Source organism: Saimiri boliviensis, chromosome 10 (assembly GCF_048565385.1).
Source record: "Saimiri boliviensis isolate mSaiBol1 chromosome 10, mSaiBol1.pri, whole genome shotgun sequence".
Lineage (NCBI taxonomy): Eukaryota > Metazoa > Chordata > Mammalia > Primates > Cebidae > Saimiri > Saimiri boliviensis.
In genome coordinates, this window is record NC_133458.1 from 8925457 (window position 1) to 8940110 (window position 14654).

The 14654-nt window shown below is 34.4% G+C and overlaps 1 protein-coding gene across 1 annotated transcript in view; it reads left to right on the forward strand.

Annotated features, from left to right (window-relative positions):
- The first annotated feature begins 6936 nt into the window (after positions 1-6936).
- Positions 6937-14654, forward strand: part of ZNF746 (zinc finger protein 746) — a 44406-nt gene continuing 36688 nt past the window's right edge. Inside the window, exon 1 of the mRNA XM_074378937.1 lies at positions 6937-10430. The gene's annotated coding sequence lies outside the window, so the exon portion shown is untranslated. The remainder of the gene's footprint in view (positions 10431-14654) is intronic.

Consider the following 14654-nt stretch of genomic DNA (forward strand, 5'->3'; position numbering starts at 1 on the left):
AAGGGATAGGAAACATGATAGCCACAAAAAAAGAAAGGAAGACAGTGTGATAAGAAAGTCTGGAACTCCTGGTGCCAATACCCTGATGGGCTGTTAAGGACTGGGGTTAGTCAGGGGCCTTCATGTAACACTGAGATGTAGCCTTGGCCAGAAACCTTCAGTTGCCCCAGGACCTCCTTCCAGCCACACATAATGGCTAGGCCCTCTGTGAAAGGAAACTGAATTTGAATAGAGCCAACATCCCCACCACCTGAGGATGATGGGGAGTTGACAAAATCATCTCCAGCATGTCTGTTCCCCTGAGTCTTGTAAGGGTGCAGCCACACTATTTGTCTTTAACTGGTTGACGGTGTTACAGTGTTTTGTTTATTTTTTTTTTAACTGCGAATGAGAAGCCTCAGAAATGAAAGCAAAGAGTTGGAGGTCTGTTCCTATTCACTCTTCCAATGTATCCTTTCCTAGCCAACACACCATAATGTTGCAGTCTTATTATCCGAGATATTACCTGAGTTCTTTGTCTCACAACCAAGAACATTAAGGAGTGTGGACACCAAGGGTGAAGTTGGAGCAAAAGTTTCATAAGCAAAATAGGAAAGCTTTCCATAGCAGAGGGCCCAGAAGGGTTGCCATTTTTTCAGTTGAATATAAAGGCTTTTATAAGAAACTTCCCCCATCTGTGTAGCTGTCTGTGTAACTGCCCTTATCTGTGGAGCTGCAGCATGTCTCAGGTAAGCCTCCCGCAATATGCAGGTTTCCACAGAGCCTACCATGTACATGTTCATAAAAAGGAAGGAAAACTTTTCCTGGGAGTCCACTGATTACACAGAGAACAAAAGCATTTTTGTGTTGGGCCTTGCTCCCTTATCTGTGCAGATGCAGCTTGATTTTTCAGGCTGTTTCTCTATTTAAAAGGATTCTACTGAGGACCTGCCTTAACTGTCTGCTCCACTGTTTTTTTCCTTTCTCCTCTCTCAGAGGGAGGCAAGGAAAGTACCACAGTGTTACAGTGACATTGTAAGTAGTGGTGTGAATACACACACACACACACACACACACACACACACTTCCTAACTCTGCTTTCTGAAAGAAACCAGAAACAACCATTCAGTTGCAGTGAGTACTCCTAATGCCCATCCCTTGGAATTAAATTACCTTAAAAGGAACCAGAAACTCCTGAAGAAATGGCTGATTCCAGGGTTGGGCAGGAAATCTAAAAGGTAAACAGTGAAACATCTTGTGCCAGAAGAAAGTGCTTAAAAACTGGTAGAGATATGTCAATAGAACACAGGAGCCAGCCTGAAGAGACTCCTAGCTAAATTTAGGACAATTTAAGCATTGCAACAAATATAGGAATGTGTTATAGCTCATTAAATAGTCTGTAAATCCATATTAATCAATTTATTTTTTATTTAAGGTAAAGAGAGAAAGAAAAGTGCTTCTTTACCAAAAATAAATTAACTTAATTAATATAGGTGGAATTATGGAAATATGAAATCATCATTTTATAAACATCATTATAATCATTGGTTTGGGTAACAATCATTATCAGATGCTAAATTTGTTAGCTGAAAATTGGTGAACAGAATTTTTAAAAATATGTCAAATACCATATAAATTGAATAATCAAATTCAACTTCACCAGTAGTGGGACAAACTGACTTCCTTGCCTCCTGATGTGATGCACTCAGAAGAACACACCACCACCTCTGTAGTAATTTTGTGAAAATATTGAACTTTGTTTAAATAATGAGAAAACAATGAGACAAATCCTCTCCAAAGTAACCAATATACTGATTTTAGCATATTGGGCTATTTTTGACTTTACGTGCTCTTATGTTTGTGAGATCCAGTCATGTTGCTGTATAGATATTGAATACAGGGACATTCTCTAAAACAGGTGGCTCAGACTCCTCCAGAACGTCAGCTTCATGAAAGAAAACAGAAGTCTAGAGAACTAGTCTAGATTAAAGTGATCTTAAAACACATGGCCACCATATACAAACAAAATCCTTGGCTGGAGCCTGTACTGGAAATAAAAGACAACTGTCAATGATATTATTGGGATAATTGAGAAATATGGAGTGTGGATTGCATAACAGCTGATTGTATAATGTATAAAGTTTCTGAGTGTATGTGGATATATAGGAGAATGCCTTTATTCTTAGAAAGTACATGTTGAAATATTTAGGGGTGCCAGGATTTCTTCAACTAACTTTCAAATGATTTGGAAAAATATGTGTCTATCTATATGTCCACATATAGACACACATGTATATATAGAAAGAGAAATAGCAAATGTAGCAAAATGTTAACAATTGGTGATCCAGGTAAAAAGTATAAGAATTTCCATTACATTATTTTGATAACTTTTCTATAGGTTTAAGATTTTCAAAATAAAAATTCATTTTTGGGGGACAGGGTCTTGTTCTGTTGCCCAGGCTAGAGTGCAGTGGCACAGTCACAGCTCACTGCAGCCTTGACCGCCTAGCTCAAGCAATCCTCTTGTCTCATCCTCCTGAGTAGCTGAGACTACAGGCACACAACACCATGCCTGGCTAATTTAAAATTTTTCTTTTGTAAAGACAAGGGCTCACCATCTTGTACAGGTTGGTCTCAAATTCCTGAACTTCAGCTATCCTCCCATCTCAGCATCCCAAAGTGTAGGGATTACAGGTATAAGCCATTGCGCCTGGTCTAAAAATTATTTTTAAAACAAACACCAACCAAACAAAAAATCATTACTAGCACCCCAGAAACCACTCTTGTGCCTCCTTCCATTTATAATCTCTCTCTCCTAAAGTAACCGCTATTCTAACTTCTAACACTGTTTTTGAACTTTATATATATTTTTCCTAATATTATTTTTGTGATATTTAGGCATACTACTGTATGTAAGAATGGTTTGCTTATTTTGTTTGCTGTGTGGTATTCTATACAAATACATCATGATTTGTTCACCCAACATCCTTTTGAAGAGTGGATTGTTGCCAACTTGTGGCTATTAGGAATATTAAGGCTATTCATAGCAGATATGAATGTACTCATATGTGTCTTTGAGAAACACATGTACACATTTCTATTAAATATTGAGAAACACGTACACATTTCTACTAAATATATGCCTAGTAGTAGAATTGCTGCATCATAGATACACAATTGTTCTGTCTGGGCAGTTAATGAAAAACAATTTTCCAAAGTGGTGTGTGTATCAATTTATTGGTCATTTGGATATGATTTTTCTATTCCAGTCTCATTATTCTATTGGGTTTCTGTCATTTTTCTTATTGACTTGTAGGTATTACCTTTATATTTGAATATAAGTCTTTTCTTAATAATGTGACTTCAAATATCTTCTCTTTGACCTTTAGCTTTCTTGGTGGTGTCCTTTGATGACCAGAATTCTTAATTATAACAGTCTCATGAATCAATCTTTTCCTTTATGTTTAGTGCTTTTTTTGTTCTCTTTAGTACATCTTTACCTTTACACCAGGACACAAAAATATTATTTTATGCTTTCTTTTAGAAGCATATGTTTTTGTATTCAAACTGCAATCCATTAAGAATCAATTCTGTTGTACAAAGTGAAAGTATAAACCTGTTTTCTATACAGTTATCTAGCTAACTCTGCATCAGTGACTGGAAGAACCATTCCTTCTCCCAAAACTCTGTAACACAAAGCCTGTTATAAATCAGGTGCCCACACAGGTGTGGGGTCTGTGTCTGGACCTTTTCTCCTGTTCCACTGATATACAAATTTACCCATGCACCAGTGCCACCCCATTTACTGTAGTCTTAATTACTATATAGAGTGTATCTAGTAAATTCTTCCAGCTTTATTGTCCTTCATGAGTGTGTTGCTGTTCTTGGCCTTTTAAATGTCCATTAAAATTTTTAAATCAGCAAGTCAATATCCACCAAAAAAAAAATGTAATTTTGGTTGAAATCACTCTGGGTCTATAAATAAAGATGAGAGAACTGATATTGTTACTATATTTAGTCTATCATTCCACTAATTTAGTATATCCTATCATTTTTTAAACAATATATCATTTTCAATGACATTTATAGTTTTCTATGTAGAAATCTTGTACAACTTTACTTTCATTCCTCTGTAGTGGATTTTATGTTGTAAATAGAATTGCTTGAAATTTTTCTTTCACATTTCTGTCATACAGAAATAAAACTGATATTTGTGTTTTCATCTTGTATCCAATGACCTGTTAAATTCACTTATTAATTCTAATAGTTGATCTGTATATTATTTTGGATTTTCTGCATGCACAATATCATCTGTGAATAATGACAATCTTATTTCTTCTATTCTTGTCATTCATACTTTTTATTTCCTTTGAATATAAATGGTAACTCCAGGTATCAGTTCCTTTTTCCCAATTTCAAAGAAGACCTTTCCAATATTTCCTCCTTGAGTGTGGCACTTAATATAAAGGTTTTATAACACCCTTTATCAGACTAATAATGTTGCCTTCAATAGTAGGCTGAATAATGGCCCCAAAATACATCAGGTCCTAATCTCTGGAACCTCTAACTGTCGCATTACACAGATAAGGAGTCTTTACAAATGTGATTAAGTTAAAGATCTTGACGTGGGGAGATTATTCTAGATTATCTGGATGGACCCTAGAGCAATAAATAAAAAGTATCTGTATAGGAGACAGGCAAAGAGAAATTTACAGAGAAGAAGGCAATGTGATCACATAAGCTAAGACTGAAGGGATGTGAGTACAGGCCAGGAAATACCTGCAGCCACCAGAAGCTAGAAGAAGCAAAGATGGGCTTTCCCCTAGGGATGGTGGTGGGAGTGCAGGCTGCTGACTCCTTGGTTTAGGCCTGGTGAAACTCATTTTGGACTTCTGGCCTACAGAACCTGTCAAATAATAAGTGAATAGTTTTAAGCCACCGAGTCTGGTTGTTTGTCACAGCAGCCACAGGAAACTACAACTTCTATCCACATTATGCTAATAGTTTTTAATCATAAATAAATGTTGAATTTTTCAAAAGCTGTTAGTGCATCTATTAAGGTGATTGATTATTCTCCTTTACTCTGTTAATGTAATGAATTATGTTAATTGATTTTTAAATGTTAACCTGTAATTCCTGGAATAAATCTGATCAATCATAATGCTTTATCCTTTTAGATATTGTTGGATTCATCTGTTAATATTTTGTGTAGGATATTTTTGTCTAGTTCACAAGATAGATTTACCTACAATTTTCTTCTCTTGTCTTTATCAGGTTTTAATATCAAGGTTATATTCACCTCATGTAATATGTTCAAAAATATGTTCTATGCTTCTCATTCCCTGAAAGATTGTATCTAAGGTTGATATCAGTTCCTCCTTACATATTTAGAATTCACCAGTGAAGCCATTTAAGACTCAAGTTTTCTTTTTGGGAAGCTTTTACTTAGAGAACTTCTTTAACAAATATAAGTGAATTCAATTTTCTATTTCTTCTTTGTCAGTTTTAATAAATTATGTTGTTAGGAATTTGAAAATTACATCTATTTTTTTCAAATGTATTGGCATCAAGTTTTTCATAAAATCCTTCCTTTATCTTCTTTTCTCCAGGATCTGAAGTGCTCTCCCATTTTATTATTACTGATATTGGCTATATATAAGAGACTGTTCTTTTCTCAGTGTGGGTTTTGGTGCCTTGCTTTTTCTCTCGTGATCGGTCTTGCTAATGGCTTATCAATTTTGTTAGTCCGTTTCACTGATGAACATTGGCTTTGTTGATTCTATCTATAAATGTTTCTGTTTTTATCTTCATCATGTATTTACTTTCTAAATCATTTTTAGAGACATATAATAGTTGCATATATTTGGGGGGTACATGTGATATTTTGATATTTGCATATAATGAATAATGATCAAACCTGGGTAATTTCAGTATCCATCGCCTCACTTGATCTTAGCCAAAAGGCCGAGAAGCGATGTATCCATCACCTCAAACACTTATCTTGGGAACATTACAATTCTTTTCTCATAGCTATTTTGAAAACTATAATAATTATTGTCAATTATAGTTTCCCTATTGTACTATCAGACACTAGATCTTATTCTTTTGATCTAAGTGTGTTTTGATACTCCTTAACAAAATTCTCTTCAGCTTGCCCTTCCCACATCCCTCCCCAGCCACTGGTCACCACCACCCTACTCTCTACCTCCATGAGAGTCACTATTTTAGCTCCCACATATGAGTAAGAATATGCAATATTTGTCTTTCTGTGCTTGGCTGATTTCACTTAACATAATGACCTCCAGTTCCATCTATCCTGCTGCAAACGATAGGATTTTATTCTTTTTTTATGGCTGAATAATATTATGTTGTGTATATAGACCACATTTTCTTTATTCATTCATGTGTTGACAGTCACTTAGGTTGATTCCATATCTTGGCTATTGTGAATTGTGTTGCAATAAACATAAGAATGTGGGTATCTCTTCAATATACTGATATCCCTTCTTCTGGATATATACACAGCAGTGGGATTGCTGGGTCATATGACAGTTCAATTTGTAGGTTTTAGGAACCTCTATGCTGTTTTCCATAATGGCTATATGACTTTACACTCCCACCAATAGTGGATGAGGATTCCCCCTTCTCCACATCCTTGCCAGCATTTTTAAAAAATCTTTTTTGTGATAGCCATTTTAACTGGGGTGAGACAATATTTTCTTGTGTTTTTGATTTGCATTTTCCTAATTATTAGTGATGTTGAGCAGTTTTTCATATACCTTTGACAATCTGTACCATTTGTATGTCTTCGTGTGAGAACTGTCCATTCAGGTCTTTTGTTTGATTCTTAATTAGGTCATTTGGTTGTTGTTTTTTTTGTTTTTGTTTTTTTTTTTTTTTTTTTTTTTTTGCTATTGAGTTGTTTAAGGCCCTTTTATATTCTGCTTATATGTATATGTATATATATATATATAATCAGACAGATTGGTAGTTTGCAAATATTTTCCCCATTCTTTATGTTGTTTCTTCACTTTGCTGAGTGTTTCCTTTGCTGTGCAGAAGCTTTTTAGCTTGATGTAATCCCATTTGTCATTTTCCTTTTGTTGCCCATGCTTTTGAGATCTTACTAAAAATAATCTTTGCCCAGACCAATGTCTTTGTAGTGTTTCCCCAATGTTTCCTTTCATAGTTTTTTATCTTACCTTTAAGAATTTAATCCATTTTGGTTTGGCTTTTGTGTATGGTGAAAGATGGGACTATAGTGTCATTATTTTGCATACAGATATACAGTTTTCCCAGCACCATTTATTAAAGAGACTGTCCTTTCCTCGATGTATGTTTTGGTGCCTTTATCTAAAATAAGTTGGCTGTAAGTGGATTTATACCTGAGTTGTCTATTCTTTTCATTATGTGTCTGTTGTTGTGTCAATATTGTGCTGTTTTGGTTACTATAGCTTTGTATAATTTGAAATTCGGTTGTGTGATGCCTACAGCTCTGTTCTTTTTTTTCCTCAGAATTGCTTTAGCTATTTGGGATCTTTTGTAATTCCGCACAAATTATAGGATTTTTTGTTATTTATGTGAAAATGTCATTGGTATTTTGATGGGGATTTCTTTGATCTGTGTATTGCTTCAGGTAGCATAGATATTTTAACAGTATTGATTCTTCTAATCCATGAGTACGGGATTTCTTTCATTTTTTTGATGTCCTCTTCAATTTCTTTCATCAGCGTTTTATCATTTTCCTTGTTGAGATATTTTACTTCTTTGGTTAAACTGAGTTCCAAGTATTTTGTTATTTTTTGTAGGCTGTTGTAAATGGGATTGCTTTCTTGACTTATTTTTCAAATTAATTACTGTTAGTGCATAAAGGTATTCCTGGCATTTGTATGTTAATTTTGTATCTTGCAATTTTGCTGCATTTGTTAATCAGTTTTAAGAGTTTTTAGTGGAGACTTTAAGTGTTTCTAAATATAAGACCATATCATCATCAAGAAAGGATAATTTGACTTCTTCCTTTCCAATTTTGATGTCCTTTATTTCTTTATCTTGCTAACTTGCTATGGCTAGGACTTCCAGTACTATGTTGAATAGACGTGGAGAAAGTGAGCATCCTTGTCTCATTCCAGATCTTAGTGGAAAGGTTCTCAACTTTTCACTATTAAGTATGACATTAGCTGTGTGTTCGTTATATATGGCCTTTATCATGTTGAGGTACATTCGTCTATACCCAATTGGTTGAGAGATTTCATCTTGAAGAGATGTCGATTTTTATTGAATGCTTTTTTAGCACCTATTGAAATTATCATATGGTTTTGTCCTTAGTTCTGTTAATGCAGTTTCTTACATTTATTGATTTATATATGTGGAACCATCCTTGCATCCCTGGGATGAATCCCACTTGATCATAGTGAATGATTTTTTAAAATGTGTTGTTGAATTCCATTTGTAAGTATTTTGTTGAGTATTCTTGCATCTATGTTTATCAGTGATATGGGCCTATTGTTTTCTTTTGTTGTTGTTGTGTCCTTGCCTGGTTTTGGTATCCAGGTAATGCAGGCCTCCTAGAATGAGTCTGGAAGTATTCCCACCTCTTAAATTTGTTGAAATAGTTTGAGTAGAATTGGTATTATTTCTTTAAATGTTTGGTAGAATTCAGCAGTGATTTAATCATGTCCTGGGATTTTCTTCAGTGAAAAAGTTTTTATTACTCTTTTGATCTCATTACTTGTTGGTATACTCAAGTTTTTTTTGCTGTTTCATGGTTTAACTTTGGTAAGTTGTATGTGTCCAGCAATTTATCTTTTTCTTCTAAGTTTTCCAACTTATTGGCATATAGTTGTTCATAGCAGTCTTTAATGATCTTTTGTATTTCTATGGTATCCCTTGTAATGTTTTAATTTATTCATTTGGGTTTTCACTCTTCTTTTTGTAGTCTAGCTAAAGATTTGTCAATTTTGTCGTTGCAAACAACCAACTTTTTGTTTCATTTATTTTTAAAAATATTTCTTTTTAGTCTCAATCTCTTTTTTTTTTTTTTTTTGCTCTGATCTTTATTATTTTTTCCTTCTGCTACTTTGAGGTTTGGTTTGTTCGTCTTTTCTAGTTTCTTGAGGTACACTGTTACATTGTTTATTTGAAGTCTTTCCATTTTTTAATGTAAGTGCTTATGGCTATAAACTTCACTGTTAAAACTGCTTTTACTGTATCCCATAGATTTTGGTATGTTGTATTTCCCTTTCCATTTATTTCGGATTCTTTAACAATTTCCTTCTTAGTTTCTTCATTGGCCCATTGTTCATTCAGGAGCATGTTGTGTAATTTCCATCTATTCGTACAGTTTCCAAGGTGCCTCTTGTTATTGATTTCTAGCTTTATTCCATTGTGGTTAGAAAAGATACTTGATATGATCTTTACTGTTTTGAATTTGTTGAGATTTGTTGTGTGGCCTAACACATGGCCTATTCTGGAGAATGTGCTATGGACTGATGTGATAAATGTATATTTTGTAGCAGTTGGTTTCAATGTTTTATCAATGTCTGTTAGGTCCACTTCGGCTACAGTAAAATTTAACTCCAATTTTTGTTGTTGATTTTCTGCCTTGGATTATATACCCATTGCCATAAGAGGGGTGTTGAAGTCCCTTACTATTATTGTATTGCAGTCTCTCCTTTTAGATATATTAACACCTGTTTTATATATTTGGGTGATTCAGTGTTGAGTGAATATATATTTATTATTGCTATATCCTCTTGCTGAATTGATACCTTTATCATTATGTAATGACCATCTTTGTCTCTTTTTACAGTTTTTGATTTAAAGTCTTTTATATCTGATACAAATATATAATATACACTTTAGTTACTCCTGCTGTTCTTTGTTTGTTTCCATGGACTATCTTTTTCCAACCCTTCACTTTCAATCTTTCTGTCTTTATAGGTGAGGCAAATTTCTTGTAGGTGGTATATACTTGAGTCTGGTTAATCTATTCAGCCACTTTGTGTCTTTTAATTGGAGAATTTAGCGCATTTACCTTCAATGTTACTATACTGCTGCTATTTTGTTACTTGTTTTCTAATTGTTTTGTAACTCCTGTCTTCCTTTGTGATTAAGTGATTTTCTCTAGTAGTATGTTTTAATTTGTTGTGTTTTATTGTTACTGTGTCTAGTATACATTTTTGTTTTCTGATTACAATGAGGCTTACAAAAAGTTCTGTAGTTATAACAAGTTATTTAAAACTAATATCAGAATGGGAAATGAAGATGACAGATAAGAGGTGAGACTAGCTTGCAGCTCCCACTCAGATGGACAGAGCAGCACATGGAGACTCACCTCATGAACTTTTGTTCCAGGAGCTACTACATAAACACACGAGGAAAGCCAAGAGAATTCACAAGCCCATTGAAGGAACTGAATTCATGCTGCAGACTTCCTGAGATGCCAAAAAACTGTGAGTCTGCTTGCTTTCTCAAAGGGAAGCTTCTGTTCTGGGGCAAGTTCTCAGCCCTGGTCACTGGCTGCCTCGAAATAGACTTGGTGCTGTTGGGGATAATGGTGGGAGTGGGACTGACCTTTAGGACTGAAGGCTGCACGGGAACAGGGTGCAGGGTGAGGCCTGTGTCTGCTGAGAGAATTTGCGACCACCAAGCCAGCACTACAAGAACTGCTAAAAGTCACTCTAAATCTTAAATCCTCAAAATACACCAAAATATAACCTCTTAAAGCATAAATCTCACAGAACTTACAAAACAGTAGCACAATTTAAAAGCCCTAACAAGGTATTCAAGTAACTAATAGCACAATGAATAGAATAGTACATCTTAATACTAACATTGACTATGAATGGCCAACATGCTCCACCTAAAAGATACAGAATGGCAGAATTAATCAAAATCCACCACCCAAATTTCTGCTGTCTTCAGGAGACTCACCTGACACATAAAGACTCATGTAAACATAAGGTAAAGGGGTGGAAAAAGATATTCCATGCAAATGGACACCAAATGCAATCAAGAGCAGCTATTCTTATATCAGACAAAATAAATTTAAAGGCACAGCAGTTTAAAAAGACAAAGAGGAACATTATATAATGATAAAAAGACTAGTTCAACAGAAAAATATTACAATACTAAATATATATGTACCTAACCCTGGCACATCCAAATTTATAAAACAATTACTATTGGACTTAAGAAATGAGATAGACAGCAACACAATAATAGTGCAGGACTTTAATACTCCACTGAGAGCACTAGATAGGTCATCAAGATAGAAAATCAATAAATAAACAATGGATTAAACTATACCCTTTGACAAATTGACTTAACAGATATTTACAGATCATTCTACTCAATAACTGAATAATATACATTATGTTCATTATCACATGGAAGATTCTCCAAGATAGAGCACAAGATAGGCCACAAAACAAGTCTCAGTAAATTTAAGAAAATTAAAATTGTGTCAAGTACTCTCTCAGGTTACAGTGGAATAAAATTGGAAATCAATTCCAGAAGAAACCCTCAAAACCATGCAAATACATGGAAATTAAATAACCTGCACCTGAATGATCATTGAGTCAACAATGAAATCAAGATGGAAATTTAAAAATTCTTTGAACTCAACAATAATAGTAACACAATCTATCAAAACCCCTGGGATACAGCATAAGTGATGCTAAGAGGAAAGCTCCTAGCATTAAATGCCTATATCAAAAAGTCTGAAAGAGCACACATAGGCAATCTAAGGTCACAGCTCATGGAACTGGAGAAACAAGAACAATTCAAACCCAAACCCAGGAGAAGCAAAGAAATAACGAAGATCCAAACTAAATGAAATTGAAACAACAGCAACAACAAAAAGACAAAAGATAAATAAAACAAAAAGCTGGTTCTTTGGAAAGATAAATAAAATTGATCAACCATTAGCAAGATTAACCAAGAAGAGACAAGATCCAAATAAGCTCACTAGAAACAAAATGGGAGATATTATAACTGATAGCACAGAAATACAAAACATTATTCGAGGCTACTATATACACCTTTACATGCATAAACTAGAAAACCTTAAGGAGACAGATGAATTCCTGAAAATATACAATCCTCCTAGATTAAACCAGGAAGATATAGAATCTCTGAGCAGACCAATAGTTAGCAGCAAGATTGAAATGGTAATTTTAAAAATTTCCAACGCAAATAAAGTCCAGGACCAGATGAATTTACATCAGAATTCTTTCAGACGTTCAAAGAAGAATTGGCACCAATCCTATTGACACCATTCCAAAAGATAGAGAAAGAGAAATTCCTCCCTAAATCATTCTATGAAATCAGTATCACCCTAATACCAAAACCAGGAAAGAACATTACAAGAAAAGGAAACTACCAATATCCCTGATGAACATAGATGCAAAAATCCTGAACAAATTACTAGCGAACCAAATCCAGCAGCATACGAAAAAGATAATCCATCATGACCAAATGGGTTTTGTAGCAGGGATACAGGGATGGTTTAACATACATAAGTCAATAAATATGATATACCACATAAACAGAATTAAAAACAAAAATCACATGATCATCTCAATCGATGCAAAAAAAAAGCATTTGATAAAATCCAGCATTCCTGTAGGATTAAACTGCTCAGCAAAACTGGCATAGGTGGGACATACATACCTTCATGTAATAAAAGCTGTCTATGACAAACCCACAGCTAACATTATACTAAACAGGGAAAAGTTGAAAGCATTTCCCCTGATAATTGGAACAAGATAAAGATGCCCACTTTTACCAGTTCTCTTCAACATAGTACTGGAAGTGTTAGCCAGAGCAATCAGACAAGAGAAAGAAATAAATGGCATCCAAATTGGTAAAGAAGAAGTCAAACTTTTGCTGTTTGCTGATGATAGGATTGTATACCTAGAAAACACTAAAGACTTATTCAAAAAGCTCCTAGATTTGGTAAATGAATTGAGCAAAATTTCATGATACAAAATTAATGTACACAAATCAGTAGCTCTGCTATACACTAACAGCGACCAAGCTGAGAATGAAATCAAGAACTCAACCCCTTTCACCATAGCTGCAAAAATAAATAAAACACTTAGAAATGTACCTAACCAAGAACATGAAAGACCTCCACAAGGAAAACTGCAAAACACTTCTTAAAGAAATCATAGATGGCACAAAAAAATGGAAACACATTCCATGCTCATAGATGGGTAAAATCAATACTGTGAAAATGACCATACTGCCAAAAGAAACATAAAAAGTCAATGCAATTCTCATCACAATACCACCATCATATTTCACAGAATTACAAAAACTAAACCTAAAATTCATATGGACCCAAAAAAGTGCCTGCATAGCCAAAGTAAGAGTAAGCAAAAGGAACAAAACTAGAGGCATCACATGACCAGACTCCAAACTATACTATAAGGCCATAGTCACCAAAACAGCATGGTATTGGCATAAAGGCACATAGACCAATGGACAAGAATAGAAAACCCAGACATAAAGCCAAATACTTACAGCCAACTGATCTTCAACAAAGCAAACAAAACCATAAAGTGGAAAAAGAACACCCTATTCAACAAATGATGCTGGGATTATTGGCAGACCACATGTAGAAGAATGAAACTGGATTCTCATCTCTCACCTTATAATACAAAAAAAACTCAAGATGAATCAAAGACTTAAATCTAAGATCTGAAACCATGAAGATTCTAGAAGGTAACATTGGAAAAACCCTTCCAGACATTGGCTTAGGCAAAGACTTTATGACAAACAACCCAAAAGCAAAGGCAACAAAAACAAAAATAAATAGATGGGAGGTAATTAAACTAAAAAGGTTCTGCACAGCAAAAGAAATAATCAACAGAGCTAACAGACAACCCACAGAAAAGGAAAAAATCCTCACAATCTACACATCTGACAAAGGGCTAATATCCAGAGTCTACAAAGAACTCAAACAAATCAGCAAGAACAAAAAAATAATCCCATCAGAAAGTACTCTAAGGCATGAATACAATTCTCAAAAGAAGATATACAAATAGCCAACAAGCATATGGAAAAGTGCTCAACATCACTAATTATCAGGGAAATGCAAATCAAAACCACAATGCAATATCACCTCACTCCTGGTGACCATAACAAGAAAAGAATTTTATTTTTTTGATTATGGAAGAATGGCCATAATAAAAAAAATAAAATAAAATAGATGTTGGCATGAGTGTGAGAAGGAAACACTTTTACACAAATGTTTTACACTGTTGTTTGGAATGTAAACTAGTGCAACCACTATGGAAAACAGTGTGAATATTCCTTAAAGAAGTAAAAGTAGATCTACTATTTGATCCAGCAATGCCACTGCTAGATATCTATTCAGAAGAAAATAAGTCATTATACAAAAAGATACTTGCACACACATATTTATAGCAGCACAATTTGCAATTGCAAAAATATGGACTCAGCCCAAATGTCCATCAATCAACAAGTAGATAAAGAAAATGTGGCATATATGTACCATAGAATACTATTCATCCATAAAAAGGAAAAAATAATGGCATTTGCAGCAATGTGGGTGGAATTGGAGACTATTATTCTAAGTGAAGTAATTCAGGAATGGAAAACCAAATGTCATACGTTCTCACTCATATGTGGGAGCTAAGCTATTAAGA